Here is a 17,152-nt window from a genome sequence, read left to right on the forward strand (position 1 = left end):
ACTAACGCTCAGGTACCCATTTTATAATGATGGGTGAACAGGAACAGCAGGTGTCTTATGGAAACACGTCTTAATGTTTTCCAGCCGTACCGGAGATTCGAACTCCGGGCCTCAGTATGTGAGCTGTGGGCGTTAGTGATCGAGCTTCAAGCTGCACAAGTACCTTATTCTTCAAGGTTCAGTTTAATATCTTTATTATGCACACCATACCCATCCTGTGGGTGGTAGTCAAAAAATTACAGAGGTACATAATTGGTCCAGGGACTGGACTTCAAAGTTTTGAGAGCTGAACAAGTTACAAAGATAATGAACTAGATCTTCAAGGAAGGGTGGATTAAGTTTATTTAGGTACAGGTACGCATATGTATAGATTACCTAGGATAACCCAAAATAGTCAGATAAAGTGACTTATTTCCATTGGGGTCCTTATATTTCCAATGGAAACAAGTCACTTTGACTTTTTGTGTTATCCTAGGACCTAGGTAATTTATACTATGTATGATAGTTGTAATTAAGTGTACCTATGATTAAATAAACTTATTTACGCAGTGGGGTCCGACAAAGGCCCACTGTGACCTTTGGCATCATGATTTTTCACGCTACCGCTCGCAGGATGAGCAAGACGTGCATGCTCAACTAAAGAGCTCGATACGGCGTAAGTTGTCAGTGGGCCTTATAAACCCCAAGAAGAAGAAGCCTAACATTCTCGGACTTATGCATCAGCCTTCGTTGGGTGTGAATGTCTCTCTCTCTCTCTATCGCCTGAGCATCAGTGACAAATTTCCCTCGTGGGTCACGGTCGCATCCTGGGACAAAATTTACCTAATACGGCTCTGGTGGCTAACGCTCTCGCTTCACACGGCGAGGGCCTGGGTTCGATTCCCAGCCAGAGTAGAAACATTGGACGTGTTTCTTTCCACCTGTTGTCTATGTTCCCCATCAGTAAAATGGGTACCTGGGTGTTAGTCGACTGGTATGGGTCGCATCCTGGGACACTGACCTAATTTGCCTGAAATGCTCAGCATAACAAGCGGCTTTCTATATAGTAGTATGTCAATGATGTCAGTTAGGCTGTATACCTTGTACATGTACTTGTAGTAAATAAAGATATTATTATTATTATTATTATTATTATTATTATTATTATTATTATTATTATTATTATTATTATTATTATTATTATTATTATTATTATTATTATGGGCCAGGAAAAAACAAAGTTCATGCTGGGCTCGACACTGTATAAACTGTCAGTGGCCTTGATAAACCCAACAAGACGAAGACATTATAAGCAAGATTGTTCACTGCCTTTTTAAACGCAAACTACGGTAGACTTCTGCGCCAGCCTTCTTTGGGTGTGGACGTCTCTCTCTCGCCTGAGTATCAGTGACAAGTTGAAGATTGAGACACTTATGCAGCATATGGGAATCTTTATTCAGGAAACATTTCGCCACACAGTGGCTTCATGAGTCCAATACAAAGAGGAAGGCGTAAGGAGAGGAGGAGTTTGAGGTAATCAGTCCCTCAGCCTGGAGTCGATGTGTTCAGTCGACTCCAGGCTGAGGGACTGATTACCTCAAACTCCTCCTCTCCATACGCCTTCCTCTTTGTATTGGACTCATGAAGCCACTGTGTGGCGAAATGTTTCCTGAATAAAGATTCCCATATGCTGCATAAGTGTCTCAATCTTCAACTTGTCGGTTTTTCAAACCATTCATCACATCAGTGACAAATTTCCCCCGTCCTCACTGGGACGCTTGTCCTCATCTATTTTGCCCGCTGGGCACTCTACAGGACTACATCGACTTACTTTAGCCAGCTCCATTTTTTTCCGCTCTGCGGAAAAAATGAGGACACTAGATCACTCCAGGATGATTTGAATAGACTGATGCAGTGGTCGGAGAAGTGGCAGATGCAGTTTAATATAGACAAATGCAAAGTTCTAAATGTTGGACAGGAAAATAACCATGCCACATATAAACTAAATAATGTAGATCTTAATACTACTGATTGTGAAAAGGATTTAGGAGTTCTGGTTAGCAGTAATTTAAAACCAAGACAACAGTACATTAGTGTTCGCAATAAAGCTAACAGAATTCATATCTAGAAGTATAAATAATAGAAGTCCTCAGGTTGTTCTTCAACTCTATATATCCTTGGTTAGGCCTCATTTAGACTATGGTGTTCAGTTCTGGTCACCGTATTACAGAATGGATATAAATGCTCTGGAAAACATACAAAGGAGGATGACAAAGATGATCCCATGTATCAGAAATCTTCCCTATGAGGATAGACTGAGGGCCCTGAATCTGCACTCTCTCGAAAGGCGTAGAATTAGGGGGGATATGATCGAGGTGTATAAATGGAAAACAGGAATAAATAAAGGGGATGTAAATGGCGTGCTGAAAATTTCCAGCCAAGACAGGACTCACAGCAATGGTTTCAAGTTGGAAAAATTCAGATTCAGAAAGGATATAGGAAAGCACTGGTTTGGTAATAGAGTTCTGGATGAGTGGAACAAGCTCCCGAGTACAGTTATTGAGGCTAAAACGTTGTGTAGTTTTAAAAATAGGTTAGATAAATACATGAGTGGGTGTGGGGAGGTGAGTTGGACCTGACTAGCTTGTGCTGCTGGGTCTGGTGCAGTGCTCCATCCTTGAGTGGAGATGATCAGACTGGGTGGGTCACTGGGCTAATCCGGGGGGGTCCTTGGACTAATCCGGGGGGGGGGACATGGACCTGCTCCGCATGGGTCAGTAGGCCTGGTGGCTAAAGCTCCCGCTTCACACACGGAGGGCCCGGGTTCGATTCCCGGCGGGTGGAAACATTTCGACACGTTTCCTTACACCTATTGTCCTGTTGACCTAGCAGCAAATAGGTACCTGGGTGTTAGTCGACTGGTGTGGGTCGCATCCTGGGGGACAAGATTAAGGACCCCAATGGAAATAAGTTAGACAGTCCTCGATGACGCACTGACTTTCTTGGGTTATCCTGGGTGGCTAACCCTCCGGGGTTAAAAATCCGAACGAAATCCTATCTTATCTTATCTTATCTTCTTATGTTCTTATCGGTGTCCGACTAAACCTTTACAAAAATTCAATGTATGTCAAAGGCCCTAAAATCTGGAATACCCTACCTGAGAACTCTAGAACTGCAGACACATTCATCACCTTCAAAACTACCATTAGAAAACATCTTATCTCCCTGATACACCCCGTCAACTAACTACACGAATACCACCTGGTGGTTCACACTTACACTCGCTCACTCATTTGACCATAATCAGAAATATTAATCTCAGTCTTAAAATGATGAATCCTGTGATACTCCAATACTGAAACTATATACTGTGCCAAAACAAAAGCATTCACATTGCTAAACTCATAAACTAGTATTTAGTCACTTAGCCATAATACCAACTTACCTCATAATTTGTAATATTTTACAATTAAGAATAAAACTAAGTATGCCCGAAATGCCTAGCCATGCTAAGCGTTCTAGTGGTACACTCTGTAATTACAATTTTACTACATGTAAACCAAACAATAACCAAATTTCTGTAAACTCAGCATTGTAATCCTTATAGAGAATAAACTTTGAATTGAATTGAATTGAATTTGGTGGGAAGCCGGTTACTGAACTCAGGTGTGAGTGTGGGCGTCCCTCTCTGCTGGGGCTTGGCAAGGACGTCCACCGGATCTAATTGTAAACTTCAAGTTTCTATCTCTATTTCCAAAGGAATTTTTGTTCCTTTTCTCTCATCGCCCAGCCTTGGGCAACAAATCTTCCTGGTACCATCTAGAAACCGGGTTCGATACAGCGTCTGCTGTCAGTGGCCCTGATAAACCCAACAGAAGAAGAAGAAGAAGAAGAAGAAACGGTAACTACTCTAACATTGCTGCTTGTGTTGTGCTTCAGATGGCCTTCAAACCCCACAAGATCATCCTAGCAGAACATCTATTCAGCAGTCTACAGTCTAAGCTAAATAATGTAATGTGTGCAATATCAAAATGGAGAAGCACTGCAGCGATTGATAAATGATCAATCTTAATTCTACAAAGTAAGGTTTACAGTTGATTCAGAAAAAGTGATATTATTAACCTACATTATAGAAAGCCCTTAGTTATGTAGAGCATTTCGGGCATCCTTTAAATAAACATAACTACTTATACATAACTATTACTGGATTTTTTTTTTCACAACAATGTTGAAATGCATAGCATAGGATTTGCCCAATATGCTATATGCATTTTGAGTGTGCTGTATGCATTTTGGGCAAATCGAGGATTTTTTGGGTTATCCTAGGTAATTTACACTATGTATGATAATTTTACTTACAGTGCTCGTCACGGCATTATACCGCCCCTCCTCCACACATGTACCAAAACACAAACACATACCATGAAAAAAATAAAAAAAAGGCACAATATCATCTATGGGCGGGTTATTACCTGAAGCTAGGGGCCCACAGAGGGTAGGAGCAAGAACACAGGGGGGAAAAATAATAAAGGACAAATACCCAAGGCAGAAGAAAGAAAACCCAACGAAGAAAGAGGAAAGGGGAAGAGGGTGAAGAGGAATAAAGAATCAGTCATGGGTGTTCTGAAGCTTGGAGCATTTTACAATATAATGAGAAAGGAAGGCATCTACAGAGACAAAACCAAGACTAAGATTCATACAAGGAAAGTTGTATATAAGGGAGGATTCAACCAGATGGCAACTGTGAAAGTTGGAAGTAGGGAAGACAGTTTTAGCAGAAGACCAGTCAATAGGATGACTGTGATCTCTGACATGACAGAAAAGAGCATTGTTGGTGTTGGCAAGCCTAAGACTACTATTATGCTCCCTAAGTCTGTCCGAAAGAGATTGGCCAGATTCTCCAAAGTACTGAAGAGGACAAGAGGAACAAAAAATAGAGTAGACACCAGGAGCATCTATAGTGGGAGGAGAGGTATGAACTAGATCGGTATGAAAAGTGCTAGTCTGGCGAAAATTAAGTTTGCTGTCTAAGGAACGGAGAGAGTTGTTTAGATTAGAAAGACCAGAAATATAGGGAAGGCAGAGGACAGGAGAGTTCCCAGCAGCAGAGAGTTTGGGAGAGAAGAAAGTCCATTTAGCATGCAAGAAGGCGAAGTCTGTGAAATGGGAAGGGTAACCAAGATGGGAAAATGCATTATGAAGAGTGGAAATTTCTGATTCAAGGCACTGAGGATCACAAATGCGGAGAGCATGGAGAAAGAGGGAGATAAGAACACTTTTCTTGACAGAGGAAGCATGATAAGAAAAGTAGTGAATGTACATACATTCTCCCTTGCAGTGCTCCTCTTTCTTAATATTTGACTGACTCCACCACTAATAATACTACTACCTCCACTACTACCTCTCTTGTCCCATCCCTGTCTGCTGGCCTATATATACTCCTTCCTCTCCTTTTCGTTAGTGTGACTTTGTAAATGGTCCAAGTTGGACTGAAACATCGTCGTAAACTCTTCTCTTCTATGTGCGGGTTATTTGTGTATCATACCATGAAAGATTATAAAACAGTGGTATCTCGAGTTTTGAACAGCTCCCAACGTGAACAATTATGTAAGTGTATTTTTGTAAGTGCTTTTTTAAGTGTACTTTTGGGGGTCTGAAATGGACTAATCTAATTTACATTATTCTTTATGGGAACAAATTCGTTCGGTATTGGCACTTGAACTGCCTTCTGGAATGAATTAAGTTCGTACCTTGAGGTACCACTGTATTTTAATACTTGGTGCTGCATCCTTTACACTTAATCACGTCCCTCAGCTGTGTAGGAAGGCACATAAATTCTTGAGGGTTTGGGGAAGTATATTATTCCATGTTTCATGTCGAGTAGCCTCCAGTCACGGGATGGAACTGATATCCTTGCCCAGTAAACATTGTTTCACTATTGACTGGAGGTTCTCAATAGGGTTTAGGTCTGGGTAATTGCCTGGCCAGTCATTAAAGAACCTCACCTCACAGTCCTTAAGCCACTGAACTACAGATTTGGTGGTATGACATGGTGCACCGTCCTGCATAAAAACCGTAGCCCCACACTTGTCAAACGCCTCGGGTAAATTGTCACACAATAACTCCAGGTAATTATACTGGTTCATATACTGGTTTTTGGGAAGCACAATGAGTTCACCAAAACTCTGAGCACTAATAAACCCCCAAACCATGAGCAAGTCTGGGTGTTTGGTGGTCCCACAAGTGTAGCATGGGTCTAACGGGTCACTACCTCTGGGCCAATCCACATGTTCCCCACAGTTACAGGTGACAGTGAAGGTTGCTTCATCACTCCAGAGTACTTCAGACCACTGTTGAGGATTCCAGTGAAGATATTTCTTTGCATAATCCAGCCTACGTTTCTTTTGTGGCTTGGAGAGGATCGGTTTCTTAACCTGGTGGTGACTAGTCTAGTTCTGACACACATCTGCTTACAGTCCTTACAGACACCTCTGAGAGAACATGTGGGTTCTTTACTTTCAACTCTCTAGCAGTTATCTTAGGTGTACTCTGTAACTGCTTCTTTAACACAGTTAAGGTATGAATGGATATCTTCTTCAAGGGGGCCAGGCCATGGTTTGGCAGACGGTATCTCGACACCACCACTAGCCTTGAAACGCTGCACCCAGCTTTTCACTAAGTGCTTACACACACCAACATTCTCCACTATTTCTATCATCTGGTGCCCAGTTTGTGAAAACCCTATGATTTGAGCTATAGTTTCAGGTGTTAAAGACTTCCTTTTACCCATAATCAAACATGTATAGCCCCAAAACCAAAGGGAACACTGGGTAAAAGATGGGGTGGATGAGAGACAAAAGTACAGCACTTCCTCTCATTACGGCAGCCACATGAGCATTGAAGAGTCACTGTGGAGTGTGGCGGCAGGCCGTGACATCATGTTAACAGCTGCTACCCAGCATAATGCACTGATGAAAAGAGAGACCCCTGTATGGTAGGCCTTAGATTTTCGTTGAGGCATTATGCAGGGGCGCTCACCCAGCATAATGCTGTGAAGAGTACTGTATGTGTACCTGTATGTAAATAAACTTACTAGCCCTAGCTAACATCATTGATATACGTAGGGAGACATGAAATGCGTAGGGAGACACTGGTCAGAGAAATAGCAAGCATCGAACTTAAGCTAAAGGAATCTTATAGGAGTCAGGAATCGCGGGAAGAACTAAAAGCCATAAATTAAATCGAAAGAAACCCAAACTATTTCTTCTCCTATGCCAAATCAAAGTCGAGAACAACGTCCAGTATTGGGCCCCTACTTAAACAAGATGGGTCCTACACAGATGACAGCAAGGAAATGAGTGAGGTACTCAAGTCCCAATATGACTCAGTTTTTAGCAAGCCGCTAACCAGACTGAGAGTCGAAGATCAAAATGAATTTTTTATGAGAGAGCCACAAAATTTGATTAACACAAGCCTATCTGATGTTATCCTGACGCCAAATTACTTCAAACAGGTGATAAATGACATGCCCATGCACTCTGCCCCAGGGCCAGACTCATGGAACCCCGTGTTCATCAAGAACTGCAAGAAGCCCCTATCACGAGCCTTTTCCATCCTATGGAGAGGGAGCATGGACACAGGGATCGTCCCACAGTTACTAAAAACAACAGACATAGCCCCACTCCACAAAGGGGGCAGTAAAGCAACAGCAAAGAGCTACAGACCAATAGCACAAACATCCCATATCATAAAAATCTTTGAAAGGGTCCTAAGAAGCAAGATCACCACCCAGCTAGAAACCCATCAGTTACACAACCCAGGGCAACATGGGTTTAGAACAGGTCGCTCCTGTCTGTCTCAACTATTGGATCACTACGACAAGGTCCTAAATGCACTAGAAGACAAAAAGAATGCAGATGTAATATATACAGACTTTGCAAAAGCCTTCGACAAGTGTGACCATGGCGTAATAGCGCACAAAATGCATGCTAAAGGAATAACAGGAAAAGTCGATTGATGGATCTATAATTTCCTCACTAACAGAACACAGAGAGTAGTCGTCAACAGAGTAAAGTCCGAGGCAGCTACGGTGAAAAGCTCTGTTCCACAAGGCACAGTACTCGCTCCCATCTTGTTCCTCATCCTCATCCGACATAGACAAGGATGTCAGCCACAGCACCGTGTCTTCCTTTGCAGATGACACCCGAATCTGCATGACAGTGTCTTCCATTGCAGACACTGCAAGGCTCCAGGCGAACATCAACCAAATCTTTCAGTGGGCTGCAGAAAACAATGTGAAGTTCAACGATGAGAAATTTCAATTACTCAGATATGGTGAACACGAGGAAATTAAATCTTCATCAGAGTACAAAACAAATTCTGGCCACAAAATAGAGCGAAACACCAACGTCAAAGACCTGGGAGTGATCATGTCGGAGGATCTCACCTTCAAGGACCATAACATTGTATCAATCGCATCTGCTAGAAAAATGACAGGATGGATAATGAGAACCTTCAAAACTAGGGAGGCCAAGCCCATGATGACACTCTTCAGGTCACTTGTTCTGTCTAGGCTGGAATAATTGCTGCACACTAACAGCACCTTTCAAGGCAGGTGAAATTGCTGACCTAGAAAATGTACAGAGAACCTTCACGGCGCGCATAACGGAGATAGAACACCTCAATTACTGGGAGCGCTTGAGGTTCCTAAACCTGTATTCCCTGGAACGCAGGCGGGAGAGATACATGATTATATACACCTGGAAAATCCTAGAGGGACTAGTACCGAACTTGCACACGAAAATCACTCACTACGAAAGCAAAAGACTTGGCAGACGATGCAACATCCCCCCAATGAAAAGCAGGGGTGTCACTAGCACGTTAAGAGACCATACAATATGTGTCAGGGGCCCGAGACTGTTCAACTGCCTCCCAGCATACATAAGGGGGATTACCAACAGACCCCTGGCAGTCTTCAAGCTGGCACTGGACAAGCACCTAAAGTCGGTTCCTGACCAGCCGGGCTGTGGCTCGTACGTTGGTTTGCGTGCAGCCAGCAGCAACAGCCTGGTTGATCAGGCTCTTATCCACCAGGAGGCCTGGTCACAGACCAGGCCGCGGGGGCGTTGACCCCCGGAACTCTCTCCAGGTAAACTCCAGGTAATAGAAAGTCCCTGGTTATGTAGAGCATTTCAGTCAAATTAGGTTAATTTTGTTCCCAGGTTAATTTTGTCTTCAAGAAGGCTCTGGACAGGCACCTAAAGTCAGTACCTGATCAGCCAGGCTGTGGTTCGCACGTCTGTTTATGTGCGGCTGACTGTAATAGCCTGGTTGATCAGGCCCTGAGCCACCTTGAGCCCTGGTCACAGACCGGGCCATGGGGGCATTGTCCCCTGAAACCCCCTCTCTTTTTCCTCTCCAGGATGCATCCTGCACCAGTCGGCTAACACCCAGGTACAGTGGACCCCCGGATTTCATAGTCATCAGATTTCGTAATATTCGGAAATAGTGATGCTTTTTCATTAAAATATTGGCTTGGCGATCGTCATTTAGCTCGGCAATAGTCATTAGTCCTGAACGCGTCTGAGCGGCCCGACACACCTTTTTTAGTCAGTGTGCCATTGTTTATCAGCCAGTGAGCATGATCCCACACGTTCATATGATACATTTTGTAATATTCCATTCGTTTTAGTGCTTGCAACTCCTAAATAAGCCACCATGGGCCAAAAGAAAGCTCCTAGCGCCAGCCCTTTGGTAAAGAAGGCGAAAACACGATAGAATTCAAGCAAGAACACACCAGACAGGGTACTTCTCCACACACACCAGCTAGGGCACTTCCCCACACACCAGCCAGAGTACTTCCCCTCACACAATTTGATTTGAGTGGGACTTGCGCATGAATGAATAGAATTATCAAAGGTTATTGCTTGGGAAGCATTGAAAATTGGGTTGGGCAAATACGATTGTGTTAGTGGGATGGTTTGTGAAGGACCTGCCAGGTATGGCCCAACAGGTCTGCTGCAGCATTCCTGGTTTGTTATGTTCTTATGTACACCAGCTGAGGAATTTGCTTCAGAGGAGGAGAAAGAGAGAGGGAAGAAGGTGCCTTCAAAGATTGAGGACATTTGTGCAAAGTGGAGTGAGGTGCAAATATTTGTGGAGGAACATCACCAGCAGCAACAGCCTGGTTGATCAGGCGCTGATCCACCAGGAGGCCTGGTCACAGACCGGGCCGCGGGGGCGTTGACCCCCGAAACTCTCTCCAGGTAAACTCCAGGTAACCCTCTCCCCTCCTCCTGTCTTCCATACACCAACAAGAGTCTTCAATAACGGTAAGTGTGATATTATTGTTTTATACTTGATTTCTCGTTCTAATTTTTGTTAATACATTTGGGTGTCTGGAACAGATTAATTCCAGAATTTGGAAATCGTCAGATTCGGGTTTAGTAACTCTATCTGGAACAGATTAATTACGATAATTGGGGGGTCCACTGTACCTATTTACTGCTATGTGAACAGGGACAGCAGGTGTCTTAAGGAAACACGCCGAACGTTTCCACCCATATTTGGGATCAAACCACGAATACTCAGTGTGTGAGCTGAGTGTGCTACCAACTGGTACTAATAGGTACACATAAGTACAATTAGCTGATACTATCTTCAATATAAATATCTAAGTTTACCTTACTCCTAGTACAGTGGACCCTCAGCTAATGATATTAATCCGTTCCTGAAAGCTCATCGTTAGCTGAATTAATTTTCCCCATAAGAAATAATGGAAATCAAATTAATCCGTGCAAGACACCCCAAAGTATAAAAAAAAAAAAAAAATTTGACCACATGAAATATTAATTTTAATACACACAAACTGACACTTACCTTTATTGAAGATCTGGTGATGATTGATGGGATGGGAGGAGGGGAGAGTGTGGAAGTTGTTAATGTTTAGAAGGGGAATCCCCTTCCATTAGGACTTGAGGTATCAAGTCCTTTTCCGGGGTTACTTCCCTTCTTTTAATGCCACTAGGACCAGCTTGAGAGTCACTGGACCTCTGTTGCACAACAAATCTGTCTATAGAGGTCTGTACCTCCCGTTCCTTTAAGATTTGCCTAAAATGGGCCACAACATTGTCATTGTAATAGTCACCAGCATGGTTTGCAATAGCTGTGTTAGGGTGATTTTCATCCATAAAGGTTTGCAGTTCAACCCACTTTGCACACATTTTCTTAATCTTTGAAGTAGACACAATGGATTCCACAACTGGCATAGGCGTCTCAGGGTTAGCCCCAAACCCTTCAAAATTTTTCTTAATTTCCATACTAATTCTCACCCTTTTTATCACAGGGTTGGCACTAGAAGCTTTCTTGGGGCCCATGGTGACTTATTTTGCAGGTACAATCACTAAAAACGCTGTGATAATATGAAATGTTCTGATTGTATGCGTGGATGCAACCGCACTGGCTGGCTTGTAAACACTGGCACCCACGGGACAACTGAGGCGCGCTCAGGCCACACGTGGACGTGTCTTAAATGAATCACGTTGGGTGAGTTTTTTAGCATTAGCTGAGGCAAAATTTTTGCATTAAAATGTATCGTTAGCTGGATTTAACGTTAGCTGATACCATCGTTAGCTGAGGGTCCACTGTATATCTCCTTTCAGTATAACTACTTTTCACATAGTTAAGATACCTATTTTTAACTTTTAAATATAATTAATACTTATCACAAGGACTCCAATGGAAATAAGTCACTATGTCTGACTTTTTTTGGGTTATCCTAGGTAATCTACACATATGCTGCTATGTACGATAATCTGTGTAACTGTATTTATATGTGCCTGTGCCTGAATAAACACTTATCATACAAAATGCTTACTTAATTAAATTACAATACAAAATATAATGAAATAGTGTATGCATCTAATAATACAGTAGAACTTCGGCTTACGTATGCCACACCATGCGAACTTTTCAGGATACGAACCGTCGTTAGGTAAATTTTTTGCTTCTGGATACGAATGAAATTTCAGGATATGTCCTTACCCCTCAAGGGAGGTTCCTTGCTGAAGGGCCCTTGATCCAGGGAATTGGATCTGTGCTCCAGTTCCCTAAATAATAATAATAATATTTTTTTTTTTATTATCACACTGGCCGATTCCCACCAAGGCAGGGTGGCCCGAAAAAGAAAAACTTTCACCATCATTCACTCCATCACTGTCTTGCCAGAAGGGTGCTTTACACTACAGTTTTTAAACTGCAACATTAACACCCCTCCTTCAGAGTGCAGGCACTGTACTTCCCATCTCCAGGACTCAAGTCCGGCCTGCCGGTTTCCCTGAATCCCTTCATAAATGTTACTTTGCTCACACTCCAACAGCACGTCAAGTATTAAAAACCATTTGTCTCCATTCACTCCTACCAAACACGCTCACGCATGCCTGCTGGAAGTCCAAGCCCCTCGCACACAAAACCTCCTTTACCCCCTCCCTCCAACCCTTCCTAGGCCGACCCCTACCCCGCCTTCCTTCCACTACAGACTGATACACTCTTGAAGTCATTCTGTTTCGCTCCATTCTCTCTACATGTCCGAACCACCTCAACAACCCTTCCTCAGCCCTCTGGACAACAGTTTTGGTAATCCCGCACCTCCTCCTAACTTCCAAACTACGAATTCTCTGCATTATATTCACACCACACATTGCCCTCAGACATGACATCTCCACTGCCTCCAGCCTTCTCCTCGCTGCAACATTCATCACCCATGCTTCACACCCATATAAGAGCGTTGGTAAAACTATACTCTCATACATTCCCCTCTTTGCCTCCAAGGACAAAGTTCTTTGTCTCCACAGACTCCTAAGTGCACCACTCACTCTTTTTCCCTCATCAATTCTATGATTCACCTCATCTTTCATAGACCCATCCGCTGACACGTCCACTCCCAAATATCTGAATACGTTCACCTCCTCCATACTCTCTCCCTCCAATCTGATATTCAATCTTTCATCACCTAATCTTTTTGTTATCCTCATAACCTTACTCTTTCCTGTATTCACCTTTAATTTTCTTCTTTTGCACACCCTACCAAATTCATCCACCAATCTCTGCAGCTTCTCTTCAGAATCTCCCAAAAGCACAGTGTCATCAGCAAAGAGCAGCTGTGACAACTCCCACTTTGTGTGTGATTCTTTATCTTTTAACTCCACGCCTCTTGCCAAGACCCTCGCATTTACTTCTCTTACAACCCCATCTATAAATATATTAAACAACCACGGTGACATCACACATCTTTGTCTAAGGCCTACTTTTACTGGGAAAAAATTTCCCTCTTTCCTACATACTCTAACTTGAGCCTCACTATCCTCGTAAAAACTCTTCACTGCTTTCAGTAACCTACCTCCTACACCATACACTTGCAACATCTGCCACATTGCCCCCCTATCCACCCTGTCATACGCCTTTTCCAAATCCATAAATGCCACAAAGACCTCTTTAGCCTTATCTAAATACTGTTCACTTATATGTTTCACTGTAAACACCTGGTCCACACACCCCCTACCTTTCCTAAAGCCTCCTTGTTCATCTGCTATCCTATTCTCCGTCTTACTCTTAATTCTTTCAATTATAACTCTACCATACACTTTACCAGGTACACTCAACAGACTTATCCCCCTATAATTTTTGCACTCTCTTTTATCCCCTTTGCCTTTATACAAAGGAACTATGCATGCTCTCTGCCAATCACTAGGTACCTTACCCTCTTCCATATATTTATTAAATAATTGCACCAATCACTCCAAAACTATATACCCACCTGCTTTTAACATTTCTATCTTTATCCCATCAATCCCGGCTGCCTTACCCCCTTTCATTTTACCTACTGCCTCACGAACTTCCCCCACACTCACAACTGGCTCTTCCTCACTCCTACAAGATGTTATTCCTCCTTGCCCTATACACGAAATCACAGCTTCCCTATCTTCATCAACATTTAACAATTCCTCAAAATATTCCCTCCATCTTCCCAATACCTCTAACTCTCCATTTAATAACTCTCCTCTCCTATTTTTAACTGACAAATCCATTTGTTCTCTAGGCTTTCTTAACTTGTTAATCTCACTCCAAAACTTCTTATTTTCAACAAAATTTGTTGATAACATCTCACCCACTCTCTCATTTGCTCTCTTTTTACATTGCTTCACCACTCTCTTAACCTCTCTCTTTTTCTCCATATACTCTTCCCTCCTTGCATCACTTCTACTTTGTAAAAACTTATATTATATTTATATTATCACACCGGCCGATTCCCACCAAGGCAGGGTGGCCCGAAAAAGAAAAACTTTCACCATCATTCACTCCATCACTGTCTTGCCAGAAGGGTGCTTTACACTACAGTTTTTAAACTGCAACATTAACACCCCTCCTTCAGAGTGCAGGCACTGTACTTCCCATCTCCAGGACTCAAGTCCGGCCTGCCGGTTTCCCTGAATCCCTTCATAAATGTTACTTTGCTCACACTCCAACAGCACGTCAAGTATTAAAAACCATTTGTCTCCATTCACTCCTATCAAACACGCTCACGCATGCCTGCTGGAAGTCCAAGCCCCTCGCACACAAAACCTCCTTTACCCCCTCCCTCCAACCCTTCCTAGGCCGACCCCTACCCCGCCTTCCTTCCACTACAGACTGATACACTCTTGAAGTCATTCTGTTTCGCTCCATTCTCTCTACATGTCCGAACCACCTCAACAACCCTTCCTCAGCCCTCTGGACAACAGTTTTGGTAATCCCGCACCTCCTCCTAACTTCCAAACTACGAATTCTCTGCATTATATTCACACCACACATTGCCCTCAGACATGACATCTCCACTGCCTCCAGCCTTCTCCTCGCTGCAACATTCATCACCCACGCTTCACACCCATATAAGAGCGTTGGTAAAACTATACTCTCATACATTCCCCTCTTTGCCTCCAAGGACAAAGTTCTTTGTCTCCACAGACTCCTAAGTGCACCACTCACTCTTTTTCCCTCATCAATTCTATGATTCACCTCATCTTTCATAGACCCATCCGCTGACACGTCCACTCCCAAATATCTGAATACGTTCACCTCCTCCATACTCTCTCCCTCCAATCTGATATTCAATCTTTCATCACCTAATCTTTTTGTTATCCTCATAACCTTACTCTTTCCTGTATTCACCTTTAATTTCCTTCTTTTGCACACCCTACCAAATTCATCCACCAATCTCTGCAACTTCTCTTCAGAATCTCCCAAGAGCACAGTGTCATCAGCAAAGAGCAGCTGTGACAACTCCCACTTTGTGTGTGATTCTTTATCTTTTAACTCCACGCCTCTTGCCAAGACCCTCGCATTTACTTCTCTTACAACCCCATCTATAAATATATTAAACAACCACGGTGACATCACACATCCTTGTCTAAGGCCTACTTTTACTGGGAAAAAATTTCCCTCTTTCCTACATACTCTAACTTGAGCCTCACTATCCTCGTAAAAACTCTTCACTGCTTTCAGTAACCTACCTCCTACACCATACACTTGCAACATCTGCCACATTGCCCCCCTATCCACCCTGTCATACGCCTTTTCCAAATCCATAAATGCCACAAACACCTCTTTAGCCTTATCCAAATACTGTTCACTTATATGTTTCACTGTAAACACCTGGTCCACACACCCCCTACCTTTCCTAAAGCCTCCTTGTTCATCTGCTATCCTATTCTCCGTCTTACTCTTAATTCTTTCAATTATAACTCTACCATACACTTTACCAGGTACACTCAACAGACTTATCCCCCTATAATTTTTGCACTCTCTTTTATCCCCTTTGCCTTTATACAAAGGAACTATGCATGCTCTCTGCCAATCCCTAGGTACCTTACCCTCTTCCATACATTTATTAAATAATTGCACCAACCACTCCAAAACTATATCCCCACCTGCTTTTAACATTTCTATCTTTATCCCATCAATCCCGGCTGCCTTACCCCCTTTCATTTTACCTACTGCCTCACGAACTTCCCCCACACTCACAACTGGCTCTTCCTCACTCCTACAAGATGTTATTCCTCCTTGCCCTATACACGAAATCACAGCTTCCCTATCTTCATCAACATTTAACAATTCCTCAAAATATTCCTTCCATCTTCCCAATACCTCTAACTCTCCATTTAATAACTCTCCTCTCCTATTTTTAACTGACAAATCCATTTGTTCTCTAGGCTTTCTTAACTTGTTAATCTCACTCCAAAACTTTTTCTTATTTTCAACAAAATTTGTTGATAACATCTCACCCACTCTCTCATTTGCTCTCTTTTTACATTGCTTCACCACTCTCTTAACTTCTCTCTTTTTCTCCATATACTCTTCCCTCCTTGCATCACTTCTACTTTGTAAAAACTTCTCATATGCTAACTTTTTCTCCCTTACTACTCTCTTTACATCATCATTCCACCAATCGCTCCTCTTCCCTCCTGCACCCACTTTCCTGTAACCACAAACTTCTGCTGAACACTCTAACACTACATTTTTAAACCTACCCCATACCTCTTCGACCCCATTGCCTATGCTCTCATTAGCCCATCTATCCTCCAATAGCTGTTTATATCTTACCCTAACTGCCTCCTCTTTTAGTTTATAAACCTTCACCTCTCTCTTCCCTGATGCTTCTATTCTCCTTGTATCCCATCTACCTTTTACTCTCAGTGTAGCTACAACTAGAAAGTGATCTGATATATCTGTGGCCCCTCTATAAACATGTACATCCTGAAGTCTACTCAACAGTCTTTTATCTACCAATACATAATCCAACAAACTACTGTCATTTCGCCCTACATCATATCTTGTATACTTATTTATCCTCTTTTTCTTAAAATATGTATTACCTATAACTAAACCCCTTTCTATACAAAGTTCAATCAAAGGGCTCCCATTATCATTTACACCTGGCACCCCAAACTTACCTACCACACCCTCTCTAAAAGTTTCTCCTACTTTAGCATTCAGGTCCCCTACCACAATTACTCTCTCACTTGGTTCAAAGGCTCCTATACATTCACTTAACATCTCCCAAAATCTCTCTCTCTCCTCTGCATTCCTCTCTTCTCCAGGTGCATACACGCTTATTATGACCCACTTCTCGCATCCAACC

General features: G+C 42.7%; 1 long non-coding RNA gene across 3 annotated transcripts in view; it reads left to right on the forward strand.

Annotated features, from left to right (window-relative positions):
- Window positions 1–3,620: 3,620 nt before the first annotated feature.
- LOC128699987 (uncharacterized) overlaps window positions 3,621–17,152 on the forward strand; it is a 32,464-nt gene continuing 18,932 nt past the window's right edge. Inside the window, exon 1 of one of the 3 annotated variants that reach the window (XR_011393782.1) lies at window positions 3,621–4,060. This is a non-coding gene — a long non-coding RNA (uncharacterized lncRNA). The remainder of the gene's footprint in view (window positions 4,061–17,152) is intronic. The other 2 variants (XR_011393784.1, XR_011393783.1) reach the window with 2 other exon arrangements.

Source organism: Cherax quadricarinatus, chromosome 64, assembly GCF_038502225.1.
Source record: "Cherax quadricarinatus isolate ZL_2023a chromosome 64, ASM3850222v1, whole genome shotgun sequence".
NCBI lineage: Eukaryota > Metazoa > Arthropoda > Malacostraca > Decapoda > Parastacidae > Cherax > Cherax quadricarinatus.